Raw genomic sequence first — 16,781 nt, 5'->3', positions numbered from 1 at the left:
AATTCTGAATGTGTTTCCTCTTCTCTCTTTATGTTTATGTGGAGGGTGAGGGAGAGGGGGGTCTAAGGTATTTCATAAATCTCTTTCTTGGTATTGTCTTAAGACATGCTTGTTCTATTGTTGCCTTGATAACAGATCTTTGCACTGTTCTTCAGAGTAATCCTCTATGTTCTCAACAACCTGTGTCTTTACAGATTCACACACACACCGCTTCCTTGATGTCAAGGAATGAGAATTTTTTTGAAAGTATGCTATGCAGCTTTTTATATTTTAAGGGCTACATTACTTTTTATATACTTCACATATTTACTTTACCTTTTCCTTTGTTTTTTAATTTCCTTCACATTTTATAATTTTAGACTTGTATAAAACATTGGTGAGTGACCCTAATAAGCTTGATCTTAACTTGATGCTTTCAACTCCCTTAAACATGTTGGTTGGGTGACCTTGGGCCAGTTGTTCTCTCTCAGCCCAACTCACCTTACAGGGTTGTTGTTGTCAGGAAAATAGGAGGAAGGTGTATTAGTTACATTCACCCACCTTGAGTTATTTATAAAAATAATAAAGGTGGATTTAAAATATAAGTCTAAGGGGTGTTCCCTTTCTTAAAAGAATACAGTTAACCCAATCAGCTACCTTAGGCAAGTTCCATTTATCATCAAAAAATTACCAAGGATAACAAATTGAAAAAACAATGAGGCAGAGCAAGGGTTAAAACTAAAGAGATCTTTCTACTTTGTTTTAGGTAGCTAATGACAGAGTGATTATAAAGATACAATGATCTGAGGGAAATCATATCTGTTTAAATCCAACACACTACATTCTCCTCTGTAATATAGCTTTTTCCATAAGCTATAAATCCCAAAGATGCTTTTCCACAAGACAACTGGACTTTCTTTTTTTTCTTTGAAAATGTTTCGCTCTCTGAAGAAGGTTCTCAGATGAGAAGCGAAACGTCTTCAAAGAAAAACAAGGAAGTCCAGTTGCCTTGTGGAAAAGCATCTTTGGGATAACTAATGACCTGGATGACTGAGAATCTCCATAGACATAAACTATAAAAAAATTACTCCTTTTTTAGTCTGCACTATTTGCACAGTAGGGATGCGGTGGCTCAGTGGGTTAGGACACTGAGCTTGTCGATCAGAAGGTCGGCAGTTTGGCAGGTCGAATCCCGAGTGCCGCGTAACAGAGTGAGCACCTGTTACTCGTCCCAGCTTCTGCCAACCAAGCAGTTCGAAAACATGTAAAAATGCAAGTAGAAAAATAGGGACCACTACGGTGGGAAGGTAACAGCGTTCTGTGCGCCTTTGGCATCTAGTCATGCCGGCCACATGACCACGGAGACGTCCTCGGATAAGCGCTGGCTCTTTGGCTTTGAAACGGAGATGAGCACCGGCCCCTAGAGTTGGAAACGACTAGCACGCATGTGCAGGGGAACCTTTACCTTTTACCTTTACCTTATTTGCACAGTACCAGAGCTCCTGAACATCAGATTGAAACTGGAATTTGAAAAGGGTTCAAATTCAAACTACACTTGTTATAAACATCTTTGGACCTTCAGTGAATGAAAATCTGTTCCAAGGCAATCTTGGAATTCTGCCTTCCATTGAGTCTGATACATAGTCTGCCTACACTCAAATTAACATATTTTGATTTTTAATAATATAATACATTCTCCTATTTAAGTCCTTTGTTGTGTTCTTTTTACATTATTCCTGGTCAAAGTATAAAATATCCCATGGTTTTCTTGTTATACATTCTAAAAATGTTCAATCTATCTCTTGTTGCTAAACAGTATTCACAATATTTGCATTGTTCACAAGGCTCAATATTGGCAAGAAAAATTGTTTTGGGAGGATACTTTTTCTCACAACTATGGTTTCTGATTATCTAGTCATCTATTTTCTAGTTACTTTGTAAGAAAGAAATTTCCTTTATTTCTTGTAATAACTTCATACAGCAATATATTTTTAAAAGATATTCCAAACTGTTCATTATATATCATTCTATTGTAAGTTTTTCCTTACAACCTCTGTAAAGACTTGTTATCCATTTTTTTAAAAAAATCCAGAACTCTGTAACAAACTGTTTTTGAAACTAAAGGAGTTTGGAAAAGGTGCTTCTGATGGAGCACTGTATTCTGCAATTCAAAAACAATAAGACCACACAAGACCAAATGTATCATAATATTATTAGGTGTCAAGCATATAACTAAGTTTTCATATTCTGCTAAGTCATAATGGGGTATGTTTGGTTTTTGCTTTTCATATTTTATGACCCCCGCTGTTGTTGTTGTTTGTCAGCCATGACTAATGGCTTAGTGCATAATAAGAACCCAACAATTGTGGCTTATTTAAAATCATACTTTAAAATATAATGGAATAATGTGAAGTTTCAACCCAGCCTATGACTTTATTGAAGGTTTCTTTCTCCTCCTGATGGTTTTCCATAGATGGGTTGAGAAATCAGGACTACAATTTAACTTAATTGGAATTTAACTAATAGAATCTATTATTAAACATATTCTGATGAGATGAAAGGCCAGTTTCTAAAGTACTTAGGCCAATACATCAAACTGATCTTCAGGGTTTCATTCTAAGTGTATTTATTTTCTGTTGTAAATGTAGAGTTTGCTCTCTGCTTGCTTGGTTAAAGTCGAGATTTAAACACTGACACATGCGTTTTCCAGGAAATTCACCCAATAGCAATCATTAATTTTATTTAAAATATATATAACTATTATATTAAATTTTATATAAAAATAGGTGAATAATTCTACAAAGATATATAACAGGGGTGTCAAACTGCTGGCCCATAGGCTGGATGCGTCATGCCAAAACCGTGTCCACCCCATTGCCGGCAATAGAAAAAAAGTCGTGATAAGTTGCAACATGTCACATGACATTGTGAGTTTGACACCCCTGATATATAAGCATGAGAGGCCCATTCCTGTGAAATGAGTTATAACATTGTCTTATTTTGATTGTATTGAGAAGTAGTTGCTTCAGGAAAGCAATTAATGTTAATAAATATTGCTATTGCTAAGCACATTGATTTGTGCTTAGATTGTAAGCCGCCCTGAGTCTTCGGAGAAGGGCGGGATATAAATGGGATTAAAATAAAAAATAAATAAATAAAATATGGCATTTATGTTAGAAAAATGTGATTACAGATCATTAATTTCCTTCTGTTGTACTAATCAGGATAACACTGTAATTGTGTGTGAGGTAATTTTTATAGCAATTGGGAAATTATTTTTTCAATAGCATTTTAATATAGGTATCTAGAACCAAAGCATCCTAGTGGATCCTCATCATTTTCACTTGTTTTAAGTCTCATAAACTACAACCATAAATCAGTCTAATCATTTTTCCTTTCTTTTCCTCTCTTTCAATAGCCTTTCTTCCTTTCTTCTTAATTTCATCTCTGCCTTCTCTGTTGGATGGTAACCATCCAATAAAATAAAAAGCAAAGATGAACCTGTTATTATCATTGCTGTCAGTTAAGGGTTCTCATCAGATTGGAAATTCAGAACCATCTTCATTATTGTAAATTGCAATCTCTTTTTAATATCAAAATAAAGTCTATTGGAGGCTTTACATTTTTCTCATTTATGCCTTGTTATCATTTAGCAGTCAATCATTTACAATTTTTCTGCCATCTGATACCAAGTTTCAGTGAAAATTTTGATTTTAAAAGCGTTATAAAGAAGAATGAAGGATCATGTGAGCCATGAGTTGCCTCTCTCTGTTTTAAGTGGATTGAAGCCAGAATATCCTAAAGACTATAATTTGATGTAAAAACTTTTCCCTGTATTATTAACATCTTCTGAGGGCCTTGGAAGATTATGAACTGAATTGATTTTACTTTGGCTGAACTAGTCTTAATTGTTGTTTCAATTTACCATTCTTTTGGAATAATCCAATTTTTCACAGAGGATCAACATTACTCACTGAGGTAATGCCTTCTTTTAGGTGAACTTTATAAAAGAGTGTGCAGCTTCCCAGTTTTCTAGTTCTCTTGATCATGTTAGATTGTATAAGCGTAGCTCATATTCAGACTATACCTATACTAGGTTGCAGCCTTATATGGATAGTGGAATTAGGCTATAAACATGCAAATTGAAATTTGTTAGGTACAAAAAATATAATAGGTTAGTCCAAGGATTGTTCTATAATTTAATGGGAAGGAGAAAGAAGCAAATAGTTTGTAAAAAATACACAATTTAGCTGCTGAAGTTAGACTCATTTTACTCTTGAGGCGTGTGTGTGTGTGTAAGTGTGTGTTTATAGGTACTCCAATCCCAGCCTTAACTACCTCTAGATCTGTTCTAGATCTAGATCTGTTCAACCACTTTATGTGCCCTTCCAAATTAGATAGAGGCTAGCATATATTTAATTTCTAGAATTTATTCTTAATACAGAATTATTCTTTTAGAGATAAGTTATTGTAGATATTCAAAATAAAATGGTCACATCCTTATATGTAGATGAACAAGTACTATCAATTAATTGCTAAATTTTCGATCATATCTTATCTGTCACTGAAAAAATAATTCAAATGCAGCCAAAATATGATCTTCTCTTAATTTTATTATCAAAAGCTTTGAAATTTGTATCTTTTACAAATCAAATGGAATCGGTGATCTGGAAGAAGAAAATAAACTGCAGGAGCAGATCTCCATTCAGCAGAAGAAACCCTATTTCATCTTAAGAAAGTAACCGAATAAAGCTAATCAGAGCAATTTGTAACATTTTTGCTAAGCCTAGAATTTCTTTCATATCATGATGCTACAGCCCAAGAAGTCAGTCAGAAAAGAAGATACTTATAAGGGAAGAAGATCTGAAATAATATTTGGCCTCAGAGAGTGTAGAATCTCAGAAGTGACATAATAGGGCAAAGGGCCTTCACTGACATACATGCCTTTGTTTATTACACCAACCAATGAGTGAATTCTATCCAGGTATTACTAAGAATAACTTTCAACATATTTTAGCTTCTTAACCAGGCTTTGGGAAATGCAAAATGTATTAAGAATAGATTTTACTGAGGAAATCACTATTATTTATATTATTCAAAAACTTATATAGATTAAAGAATATTGTAATATTCTACAAGTTTTTAAAAAAGAAGAAAGGCATCCATCAAACTGCCACCTAACTTTTTAAAAGTTACGTTGGTTAAACCAAACAGCTAGCATTTAAAATACACTTTTAAGGTAATGTTAATAGGCCAATGGCTAAAAAAAATTCTAATTTACTAGACGTCTGCCCTTAAAACTGTATTTTTCTGCCTCATGCCTAAGAACAAGTAATACTTCATTTGATTTATGCTGCCGTTTATAAAAATCAAATAAAGGAAATCAATCCCTCCCTCCCTCCCTCCCTCCCTCCCTTCCTTCCTTCCTTCCTTCCTTCCTTCCTTCCGTCTTTATCACCTGTATATTCTTAAGGAATTGTTTGAGACCCTTTGAACTCATATGGTTTCAGGTGTCTCAGTATCACAATAACTTGAGACTTTTCATATTAGTTGGCATTCATACCTCTGGCTGGAATGTCATTGGAATGTACGGGCTTTGCAGCTCTGTGTCTCAGTAACTGAACTCCTTGGAAAGGAAGGAAGGGTTCTTAGGCTATGAGTCTCTCCCTCATTTGGTATTTACAAACAATAGGAATGCAGGGATTAACATAGTAGACTCCATTTATTACACTTGGGTGGATACAGCAATTATGTGTCTATAAAACCTGTAGTAGATTGTGCAAGAGTATTAACTTACATGATTATATGGATGAACTGCTGTTCTGCTCTAGAGACCCTGATTATTGAAGGAACTTTCAGATGTATCAATGAAACAGGACAGGGTTTTTTTCCCCACTAGCCCACATTATTTCACCGCACAGCAAAGTACATAGAAAGGACATCTTTTTGTTTCCAACTTTATTTATCCAGATGAATTATATTAGTGATTAGTGTATTCTTTCAACCTTGTTTAAGAGAGCTTAAATAATCATCTTAAAACCTGTTTCATGGGTAGAAACACAATGGTCTTTTAATTCAAGAAAGCTGCTTGTTGAAAGATGCAGTACATAAACACATATCTACCTATTCCTATTGCTTAACTGTTGTTTCTTCTACGCCTGAGCTTCACTTTAACCACAATGTTCAGTCTTGGTTTTGGAAATAAATTAAAATACACCTTATTGATGTATGACAAACAAAATGGTTCCAAAGCAGCATACAATTGGAGGGATCTCAGACTAGATTAAAAATAAGCACTTTAAAGCTGTTATAATGGTTGTGTTTACATTTCTCTCTCTCTTCATTCCTTCAAAGTTATCAGGTTTCGCAAGCATTCTGTTCTGCCAGGATTTGGAAGCATTCCAGTTCAAGCAAGACATTTTCCTCCCCTTGCCTATACCCCTCCCTGTCTCTTTTAGATAGGGACACTTCCCCTCCCCCAGCCAGATTTTTAAATAGAGTTGGCCTAGGCTACAGGAGTGTCTTTTTGTGGGGAAGTCTCTCCTCTAACTTTGTGAACCCTGATAGATTTATCAAGTCAGAATATGTCTGCTTAGACATATGCAAGTCCAAGGCATTATGCCAGAAACATGGGATTACATGATAGATTACTTTAAAAAAGTGTTTGCCTTCTAACAATAGTCATCACCATGGTAATCTGGCATTTTCTCATGTGGGCTGAAGCAGCCCTATAATGTGAAAAGAAATCATGACTCTAAATTCTTTCCTCTCAGGTGTTGTTCTTGTTGATCCTCTATTTCATAAATATCTGGTCTGCTTTTATTAAAAATCTAGATTGAAAACTCACAACTGAAAAATGTCCTGTCTCTTAGAACCAATCACTTAATTTTCTCCTTTGAGACGAAGGACATTCATAGGGGGTCTGCACTTCTATAGGTTCTCATTTGCAGCTCCATATGTATAGATCATGGCTTCACTTTGCTATGTTTGTGTGTATGTGTCTGTAAATCCTAAAGGGAAAAACAAATCAAGATGCTTGGGAAACTGAAAAATGAGATTGCTCAAGCCCAAACACAATATCACAGAGAACGAAAAGTAAGAGATTTCAAAGGAGACCGGTATAGTTGCATGAAGGGCTCTCTGATAAACTGAGGGAACAAAAAGCACAAGTACAAAAAATGGAAAGAGGGACAAGTAACCAAAGCAGAATACCAGCAAATAGCCAGAATCTGCAAGGATGGAGTCAGGAAAGCTAAGGCTTAGAATGAACAAAGACTTGCAACAAATGCCAAAAATAACAAAAATAATTCAATATTTAACGAATAAGAAGAAAGTCAAGTAAATGATAGATCCACTATTAGGAAAAGATGGTAGAGCAGCAGGGAGAAAGTACAGTTGTTTAATTCCTTCTTTGCATGTGTGTTCACGCAAAAGGAAAAAATAATTCGACTTATCAAAAACAGCACTGTGGGAGACAGAATAGGAAAGCAGGTTGAAGTACTCAAGAAATTAATAATAAAGCACCTTTCTACTTTAGATGAGTTGCAACCAACAGGAACCAGATGGTTTATCTCCCAGGATACTGAAGAAGTTGGCAGATGTGATCTTGGAATCACTGAACAGAATCTTTTAGAGTCCTGGACCATGGGGGAATTGTCAGAGGACTGGAAAAGAGCTGATATGGTTTTATTTCTCAAAAAAGGGAAAAATGGAACCAGAATACTACAGACCAATCATCTTGATATCAAAAACCTAGAAAAAATAATCAAGCAGTGGATTTGTCAGCACCTGGAAATGAACAGGTGATTAATATAAGCCAGCATTTGTTTGTTAAAAACAGAACATGCCAGATAAACCTTTTTGCCCTTTTTAATGAAGTGTCTAAATTAGTGGATTAAGAAAATACTGTGGATATAGTTTACTTGGACTTCAGTAAGCCATTCAACAAAGTAGACCATAACCTACTTCTTGATACAATGTTGGATAAACACTATCACCACCAGATGGATACATAATTGGCTGACCAATCACATTCAGCATGTAGTCCTTAATGGAACTACATCTATATGTAAAATAAAGCATGCACTGAGGTACCTCAAGGTTTTGTTTTGGGCCCAGTACTCTTCAAAATCTTCACAATAGTAATTATGAGAGGGAACTAGGTGTCCTAGTGGACCACCACTTAAGTATGAGCTATCAGTATGCTGCAGTTGCCAAAAAAAGTCAACACACAGTCTAAGCTGCATCAATAGAGGGATAGCATGAAGATTACAAGAAGTTATAACACTGTTTTACTGTATACTGCACTAGTAAGGCCACACTTGGAATACTGCATCCAGTTTTGGTCACTACGATGTAAAAAAGATGCTCAGATGTAGAAAGAGCAACAAAGATGTTAAGGGGTCTTAAAACTAAATCATACGATGAACAGTTAGGGAAAGTAAGTATGTCTAGCCTCACAAAGAGAAGGATTAGGAGTGACATGATATCTGTCTTCCAGTAGTTGAGGGGCTGACAGAGAAAAGGGGGTCATGTTACTCTCCCAAGCACCTGAGCAAAGGACAAAGAAGCAACAGGTGAAAGCTCGTTAAAGAGAGAAGCAACCTGGAAAAAGAAGAAATTTCCTGATAGAACAATTAACCACTGGAACAGCTTGCCTCCCCAAGTTGTGGGTGCTTCATTACTGGAGATTTTCAGGAAAAGATTGGACATGATTTTCAAATAAGTGACAAATAGTGATACACTTACACATCTTGAATCTGTTCCCTTCTTCCACTGCTCCATCTCAAGGGCCTTATTAAGTGGCTGTTTGTAGTCTTCCAGAAGCAGCAGAAAAGATATTGCATACACCATCCGCCCCAAACTGAGGATCGCACAGTAAAGGTCAACTGGCTTCCAGCACCACCAGAACTACCTGGCATTAGTAGGCCTCCAACTCTTGAACATTGTGGAAAATGTTTTACAAAGGATATTGAGTTAGGGAAGGCACAACAAGACTTTGGTATTTAACTGGTGAAAGATCTTCACCAGAAGATATTTCCTTTACCTTTCCATTGCTGGTTCTCCTTAGATACTTTTTCACCTGTCAGATTTAATTACTAGGTCCCTTAGGCTTCCAACAATGCCAAACTTGACATAGATTGATTTAATGTGTTGAAAGTAAAAGTATTAAACAGTATATTCTGTGTATCTAACCTACAGGTTAACAGAGTTATTCTAGCAACTTCACAGGTGCAAATAATTATGAGTGCTATTTCTACCATCTGCCTCTAATATCTGACAATGTGAACATTAGGAAGCATTGCTAACTGTAAAACTGTAGTTCTAGCTAGCTTGAAAGTCATGGGACAGTTGTTATTTATTTTATTTATTTTACATAGAAACTGTTTTTGCAGAGGGATGAAAATAGTTATGATATAAATCAATAGAAAAGAAAATACAGTAAGTATTAAAATTAGTAACAGGAAGTCTTGTTAAAGAGGTAACAACTCTTTTAAAACACAGAGAAAGTTGTTCCCAATAGAATGTGTTCATGGGAACAATGCAGGAGAAAGCAATTTCCCACGTAATTAAATTGGCTTCTATAACAGGCATATTTAAGTAGACCTTTCCAGCTGATCTTACTGCCATGGCAAGTTCAGAATGAGAAATAAGGCCCTTCAAACAGTTAGGCCTGAAGGTATTTTGTGTTTTGAATACTATATTAAATTGTGCCTAGAAAACAGTTGGCAACCACTGAACATTTTTCTGCATGGTCCCAATATTATGCACCTGCCCAGTATTGGCAGATCCAACTGGATCAGGAACAGACGTAGTTTATGTTTATAGTTTATAGGCATAATTGTGCATCCCAGCTCTCTGCTGCTTTTCAAGAAGTCAGAGACAGATGAAGTTCAAGGAAACTTCCAGACTATTTGGTTGCTGTTTTAGGAGAACATCTAGAACAGGCTGAATTCTAATCTTCTGCTAGTTAAGAATTGGAATGACAAATTGTTCACCCTGTTAAAATCTAGCTTGATAACAGAGACCAAGAACACTGCAGAAGCAATGCTGGGCCTGTCTCATGATCCAGGGAAATGCTACGGGCAATTTTATAAAAAGCTACCATCCTAGGAAAGAAAAAAACTGTGAAGTTTGAAAATTAGGAAATTAGCCAGCTTGTGCTGGAAGGCTTAAAGTGGTGATAGGGAATGGGACAAAAAATTAAGGTCCCTGAACTAGAAATAGCTGCTTTTTCCCCCCTTGCATTCCCACTTTTCTTTACCTGTGTTTCAAAAAAACAAAAAAACAAAAAAAATAAAGGTCTCTTACCTCTGTTACTAGAATGATTCTGTTTTTTATTCAAAAAAGTGCCTAAAGCTATTTAAAAAATAGGGAGCTTTGCTCTCATTTCAGCATTTAAGTAACAGTTATGAAGACTGTATAGCACCTTGTTTGGAGAATTATAAGAACTTTTCTTGTGTAGAGCCTAGGGCTTAATTATGTAATTATGTCTCTTGGGTAGATTATATATTTCTTCTCATAATTATGTCTACCCAACAGACTGGAAGGACTCCAAGATTTCCGTTTTCTGGGATAAAAATGGTTTGGCTACGTTTTGTTGCTTTTAAAATAAAAACAACCTTGAATTGTACAACTCAGCTGGAGGGTTGAATATGAAAGCCAACCAAGAGAGCAGCACTTATTTTCACAATTAAACATTTATATTCATATAGAAATGTTTAGTGCAGAGTTGGGGTTTTTCCTGACTTCTTTCTGGAATCCTGTTGTAGAAGCACTAATTTACTGTTTGTTGATTGCAGATGATTTATGACGCTCTTATTTTCCCTTTCAGAATAAAGCTAGATGGTTGTTTTGGAGCTGAATGCTATCAACATATTGTCTGAAATTTAAATTAAAAGATAAATTGCCCTGCAGTGATGCAATAGAAATAACTTCACTCCATTGCAACAAAACCACTGTTTCAAAGAATCCAGTCTTAATTCTTACATACTTAACTTTATACAGTGGGCACAATCTTTCAAAAATTAGTTATAATAAGTAATTTGATCTTGTGTCTTACTCAGAAATAGGTTTATTGTGGATTATTCTTAATATGTGTTATAAATGCACGACTTCTACTAATACATATATATTAGTATATATATATATATTAGTGTGGGACGTGGTGGCTCAGTGGGTTAGGACGCTGAGCTTGTCGATCAGAAGGTCGGCAGTTTGGCGGGTCGAATCCCGAATGCCACGTAACAGAGTGAGCGCCTGTTACTCGTCCCAGCTTCTGCCAACCTAGCAGTTCGAAAGCACGTAAAAATGCAAGTAGAAAAATAGGGACCACTACGGTGGGAAGGTAACAGCGTTCCGTGCGCCTTTGGCGTCTAGTCATGCCGGCCACATGACCACGGAGATGTCCTCGGAAAAGCGCTGGCTCTTCGGCTTTGAAACGGAGATGAGCACCGGCCCCTAGAGTCGGAAACGACTAGCACACATGTGCGGGGGAACCTTTACCTTTACCTTTATATATTAGTAGGACAAGTCGTGCATTTATAACACACACATCTCTCTCTCTCTCTCTGTGTCTCTCTGTGTGTCTGTTACTGTGTATTCTCTAAAATGTCCCACCAAATCTAATGGGGCACGTGTCTAAGATTGCTGTTCTTTTTTCATCAGTTACACAAAGTAATTTTCTCCTTACTCTCTGCAGAAGACATTTTTGTATGGACCTTTTTATTTTGGTCAGAAAACAGAATCAGGCTTTTCTTTCCCCTTATAATCCAATGGATCATGCAAGTTGGATGTTTTAGTTTAGTCCCTAAGCAAAAAAGTGTGGAAGGGAGGGAGGGAGGAAAGGAAGGAAGGAAGGAAGGGTCATTTTGAAGATTTCCCCCCCTCATCGCTTGATTTTATTAGAGTTGGGTGAGAAGAACCGATTCCAAATTTTTCCATATGCTGGAGGAGGCAGTGGAGGTTAGAGGCAGAAATGATAAGCCAATAGGATCAGCTATCAGGTCCCTATCTAGAAATCCTTCTGGCAAATAAGAACAGTATCCTTTGGAACATTTACTTATTGTTCTTATGAATAATTCACTATTCCAGTTTTCTGGAATAGTGCTTTTTTGGTGTGATTTCTTTGCCACTACATGTATTATTCCTCATTTGAAAAGCATAATTAGCAATAGATTTCTGTAGTTGAGCAAACTGCCTATGTCTTAGTCTTGCATCTTGAAGTTCTTCACTCTTGCAAAATCTAAAATAGCCAGCACCACAGAATCTTCAGTTACATATTGCAGTGCTGGACACATTTACGTTTTAAAGAACTTACAACTGCAAAATACAACTGCAAAAAAATAAATAAAAATCTTTGCCTTGTGTAACAAATGGAATGAGGGATATGTTATAGTTGACCATAAAAACATTTGGGATTTCTGCAAAATGATATGTGGAGTGTGAATCCCATACCTAATATAATAATATTAATAGTAATAGTAATAATAGTAATATACAATAATAATATATAACATCCTAATATGCTGATGGGGCAGTCTATGCTGGGGGTGGCTAACAGGCTATAGCAAAGATCTCTACCCCTGTCTCCTGCTGTCTTGGTTTTTAGTCTTTGTTTTATTTATTTTTTCCTAATTCTAATAATTTTGCAATGGGTGATATATAAATTTAATAAATAATAAAATAAATACTGAAGAAATAAAAATATGGGAATATTTCTATCCATGTAAATCCCAAACAATGGGCGAACCATTCTGTAGACACCTCAATGAATCCATATGTTTTTTGATAAATTCCTATTTTCTAGAAGTGCAGACTACTCTGTCTCCTGCTGGCAAAATTGTGAGGAATCTATAAAGCTTTTTCAGATAAAACATTTGTATCTTCTGATGTAAATCCTTATTGTCTACCCCATTATAAATTTATCACTCCAAACTTTCCTTAATAAAATATATCCTAAGTTTTGTCTTCATCACACTATGCAGCTTTTTATACTTGGGTAATAGTAGCTCAGCAAGCTTATTTTGTTATTACATCTTTTGGTCTGTTCCTTTAACTGTTGCCAAATTAGATTTGAGCCACGTGTTTAGCATGTGTATTATACAGGAAGACATTATGCCATGCAAAAAAAGCTCCCCTCTAGCTTTGTGGGTGTCATTTTCATCCCTAGTTTAATTGTTTTTTTTTCCTTGCCTGCCACTTTACTGTCTTATCTTTTTTTTAAAAAATGAAAAAAATCTGTCCGTTTGAGAAAAATGTACAATTCTACATTCTTAACATTGCTTTACTATGGATTTGTTACATTGTACAAGAGAATGTAACTTTATAGTATAGTAATATTAATGTATTTAATAAGTAGCATTTTTATTTAATTGCATCTTTAAATTGAAGAGATTATAATTGCAAATGATTGTTAGTATTTATTTTAGTCCCACTTTTATTATTTTTGTAAATAACTCAAGGCAACAAACATCACTAATGCTCCTTCTTCCTTCTATTTTCCCCATAACAACAACCTTGTGAGGAGAGTTGGACTGAGAGAGAGAGAGAGTGACTGGCCCAGCTTCATAGAGAAAGAGCAATAATTATTCTGCCAAAATAAGATATGTAACATAATTAAATTAGGTTTTAGATTAAATTAATTAAATTAATTAAATTAATCAAATTAATCAAACTTCTATTATTTCATTAAAAGTCCACTAACTTTAATTCTACCTTTTCACCCATTGCTATGCTTAGCTTTTAGAGTATCATTATAAATCATTACATATAGGTCTTCCTTGACTTAACGACCACAACTAAGCCTGCAGTTTAGTCATAAGTTAATGCATGACTGGACTTGATTTAAAGACCATTTTTACAAAAGTTACTAAGGAATCACGTGATCATAAGTCAGAATGCAACTTTTCCAATGCACGTTTTTTCCTGGAAAATGGCAAAATAATAATGATAAATCACAAAATACAGTCACATGACTCTGGGTGACTTGAACTGGTTATAAATGCAAGCCAGTTGCCAAATGGCTGAAATGCAATCTCATGACTGTGAGGCGGGTGTGGCAGTCAAAACCTCAAGGATGGGTCTTAAGTAACTTTTTAAAAATCTGACATAACTTCAAACGGTTAAATGACAGGTCAGAAGTTGAGGACTATATGCCTTTGAGGGGAAAATAAGTTATTTTGATTTATTTGGAAGGTCTCTTCTGATACCAAGCTGTATTAATTGCCTGGCTTAATTTTTCTGCATGAAAAGATTTCCTAAAACCGTTCGATTCAATACTATCTCCTAATATAAATATAAGCAACTGATATTCTGAAACTGTTATCTCACAAATAATAAATTGTAAAATAGTTTTAATGTTGAGTCAATGCAATTCAGAGGATAGAGCTAATTGCAGGCATCAGTACATTTATTATGGATTCTAATATCCACATTACGTGTTACAGATAGTGGCCCCAAGAAAAAAACCAACACTTGTGCAAATTGCCTAGATCAGTACTTTTGCCATACATTTAACTCCTATAGCAAGAGCATTATGACTTCAAAATTATGACCGCCCTGAGTCCTTCGGGAGAAGGGCGGTATACAAATTAAATAAATAAATAAATAAATAAATAAATAAATAAATAAATAAATAAATAAATAAATAAATAAAATGGTCTTAGTTATTTATGTCCTCCTATCTTTTATAAATGATTTCCCCAAATTTTCCCACTGGAATATGTCCTGGTTTGTCATTAGTCCACAAAATCACATGGTGTAATGGGGCAGGAAGATTGCTGACAAGCTAAATTAGGGTTTTATTTTGTTTTTTTGCATAGAATACACATTCGTATTTGAACAATGTTTAGTTTTAATAACTAAATTCCATGCAGCATGTTCTAGGGCTATTCAACAATTGCAGTTTTGTGGTTAGTATCCAGCTGAGATGTTTGTTGAACCAGACATTCTCCATCTTTGATGCTTGTTAAATTGTTATCTCGTTTCTTAGCAAGGTATTACCTAACGGAAGTGCTTTGCAGTTGCAGAAAATTATAGTTACCATTACTCATGCTTGATTACATTCGTAAATCGACTTATAGTAGTTTTCCTATTGGTAATGCATTTTTAAAAAGTATTTAAAAATTAGTAATTTTTCATACAAGTAGTACTAGCAGTCTTGCTAATATTGTAGTGTGTGTAGTCCTCACTTACTGACCACAATTGTGACTGGCAACTCATTTGCTAAGCAATGCTTAGTCATAAAGTGAAAGATCATGTTATCATGCCTGACTTACAATATCAGTACTGGCTGTGGTCATGAAAATATCACCCACAGTCATTAGGAACAATGTTATGTGACCACAACTTGTGACTTCCTACCAGTTTCCTCATTGACTGCTGGCTGTGAAGGCCTCAAATGGTGATTATGTGATCTCAGAATGATGTGACCATGATAAATGTGTGCTGGTTGCCAAGCACCCAAATTGCAGTTATGGGATTGTTGGGACGGTGCAGTGGCCGCAAATTCAAGGACTAGTGGTCAATCTCCTTTTTCAATATTGTCATAACTTGAACAAGCAGTCGGTAAGCAAGGACTACTTGTTTTTTTTGCAGCATTGCTTAATTGATGATTCAGGAAATGAAGTTATAAAAGGTCTATAGTAAAATCATTCTTTAGTTTAGGTACTCAGGGGAGAATCAAGGGCATTGAGAACCTGGTAGACTTTTAGTTCAGTGAAGTCTTTTGCTAAAAGTGATTTCAAGTAGCAAGTGCCAATAAAAATGCAGCAAAATAAGATTTTTTATGAAGGAGCACAAAGAACAACCTGATATCTGCCAAAATACACTTAAAAAAACCTCAAGAGGCAGGCTTCCTCAACCTCGCCCCAAAACCCAGTTACAATTAAATATGATGAATATTTACAAACGGTTGGATTTCTGTTGGAAAGAAAAAAACAGTGTGCAAGGGCAGAGGGGGAACTCAGAGTTGAGTAAGAATGTAACTACTGGTTCCTAATTGGCGGGAACCCTTAATAGAAGAATCCCTGCATCAGTTGAGAATAAATTATAACATGTTGTTGAACATCTGATTTGACACTTCTTAAATTTCATATATTAGTATGGTGTTCAACAACTATTCCAAAACAAAAATAAAAGCTAAAATGTTATTTTAGCACATCCAGGAGAAAATAGAAAATAACCTGGTAGAAAAGTATCAATTGCAGCTCAGTTTACCACATGCATGGAAGGCAGCCTCAGTACAGATGGTGATGACAATGAATTCTAAGAGCGAAATATTAAATGTATTTTGCCATGTAGTAATGGATAAAAGAGAAATGAGTCTTACACACAATAATTTGGAAGAAGTCTCCCATGAACGTAATTTTGAACTGTCATAGATAGTGACTATTTTATTTACATGGACATGGAAACAGGAATGAGGAGAATCAACAGCAGAAAACTAAAAGTCAACATGAGGCTGAGAGGACATATGGAGACTAACAGCTATATTCAGGATAATCCACAGATGAGATTAAATAAGAGTCAAGATGGCAACCATGACTATCCAATCAAAGTCTTGTCCTTTTCTAATGTGTGTTCAGTGTAATATGCACATACAAAAGGGGGCAAGACTTTAATCATGCAGACTGAGCTTCCACAGACACCTCTGACTATAATAAGTGACAGGTTTTAAAATTCTCCCCTCAGCAATGCACATCTTCTCCTTCTCCTTCAAAAGGCCTAGATAAATAATTATTATAAAATTATATTTACTCATTTTTAAACACCACATGTTTTAAGCAAATTGGGAATTCTCT

The 16,781-nt window shown here is 35.4% G+C and overlaps 1 protein-coding gene across 2 annotated transcripts in view; it reads left to right on the top strand.

Annotated features, from left to right (window-relative positions):
* RUNX2 (RUNX family transcription factor 2) overlaps positions 1–16,781 on the top strand; it is a 184,659-nt gene that overhangs the window by 39,824 nt on the left and 128,054 nt on the right. The window lies entirely within an intron of this gene.

The sequence above is a fragment of the Vipera ursinii genome, assembly GCF_947247035.1.
Source record: "Vipera ursinii genome assembly, chromosome: 1".
In the NCBI taxonomy this organism is placed as follows: Eukaryota; Metazoa; Chordata; class Lepidosauria; order Squamata; family Viperidae; genus Vipera; species Vipera ursinii.
Note: the sequence above shows the minus strand (reverse complement) of the source record. Positions and strands in the feature narration are given on the sequence as shown.